We start from the raw sequence: 1,919 nt of genomic DNA on the forward strand, positions 1-1,919 counted from the left end.
CTCAAGCCGCAACCATGACACACCTCTGACCCCACAACTGGACACTCTGCTGATAGCTTCCCCAGCTTCATCTGACCCACCCATGCACCACAAGCCGCAGCAATATAACACACCCCTGGCCCCATAACTGCACCCATAACCCTTTCCCTCCCATTGCTGCCTCGCCCACAAAATAGTGATGGGCCTCCAACATTTGACCTCCCAGTATGTGCAACTCATGTTGCCCATGTGAAGCATCAGTTTCTGTTTCGAAAGCTTTATTTCTCTTAAACTGTTTTCAAGCTTTCTTCTTTTTTTTTTCATATCTTAAAGAGGATTTTTTTATAGTGAGAGTTATTTTTTAATTTTTTTAATTCTTTAACACTTTGGCGTAGATTTACCAATGTCTGTCTGACATGATACGCTGTAGCGCATCATGTCCGACAGACATCGCTGAATGATTTATCATTGCACAAGCAGTTCACCAGAACTGCTTGTGCAATGCCGCCCCCTGCAAATTCGCGGCCAGTTGGCCGCTAGCGGGGGGTGTCAATCAGCCTGATCGTATAGGATTGGGCGGATTGAAGACTGCAGCCTCAGAGGCAGCGGACAATTTATGAAGCAGCGGTCTTTAGACCGCTGCTTCATAACTGCTGTTTCCGGCGAGTCTGAAGGCTCGCGCGGAAACAAGAGGAACAAGGTTCATTCGGCCCTTGTTAAATCAACCCCTTTGAAGAAAGTTGTTATATGAGTCAAGAAATGAACAGGTTCGGAGAATGATTCACAACTTGTGGCAGATGAGTGGAAGGCACATACCTTTCAAATTTCCATAGTTTCTGAGTTGTCATTTTATTTTTTGTTCCGTGTTATTAATTTCATGAATGGGTTTTATTAAATCTTTGCCAATGAGATAATAGATAGCGAAATTCTTATAATGAGTGATAAGATCTCAGTATAATTGGAGCTAAATGACGCAACCACAGACTGACGCAACCACAGACTGAATCACTGGATTCCAAACTTAGTATATTCATAAAACCTGTTCTGTTACTGACAGCTGAGTTCCACTATAACTGAGGACAACCCATTCTGGAATACTATGAGTTCTGTAAATTATATACTACTCTAGGGTTAAAACAAAGAACTTGCAGAGCAAATTACTAAGTAATGACGGAACACAGTACACGGTAGACACCCACAGAGGGACCTGTTCACGTAGAATTGCTATAACAAACTCTTTTTCCTTCATTTTTTCTATACCAGGAGTACTTATATTGGTGTGTGTATAAACACACTATTTCATCTTCAATTTACACATTATTTATTCCAATTTTCCATTTTTCCTTTTTTATTTTTTCAATTTTTCAATTTTTGTATTTTTTTCTTAATTTTTCTTATTTTTTTCTATTTTTGTATCTTTGGTAAAATCACATTATCACTAAGGGGCCTATCTATCAAGCTCCGAATGGAGGTTGATGCCCCGTGTTTCTGGTGAGCCTGCAGGCTCTCCAGAAACAGCAGTTATGAAGCAGCGGTCACAAAGACACGGGCCCCTTTGCCTTCAAACAGCATCAATTCTTCTTCTTGGTACAGTTGCGCACAATTTTTTAAGCAACTCGGCAGGTAGGTTGTTCCAAACATCTTGGAGAACTAACCACAGTTCTTATGTGGTCATGCTGCAGAATAAATTTGGGGCCAATCATATGTCTCGCTGATGGTATTGCATGTTGGGTAAATATCCTGTACTTCTCAGCATTGATAGGACTATTAATTCTGACCAAATCCCCAACTCCATTTGCAGAACTGCATCCCAAACTCGCAAGGAACCTCCACCATTCCTCACTGTTGCCTGCAGACACTTATTCTTATAATGTTTTCCAGCGAACAAATTGACCTCTATTACAACCAAAGATTTCAAATGTTGACACCTCAGTCCATAG

The sequence above is a fragment of the Bombina bombina genome, chromosome 7 (genome assembly GCF_027579735.1).
Source record: "Bombina bombina isolate aBomBom1 chromosome 7, aBomBom1.pri, whole genome shotgun sequence".
Taxonomy (NCBI): Eukaryota; Metazoa; Chordata; class Amphibia; order Anura; family Bombinatoridae; genus Bombina; species Bombina bombina.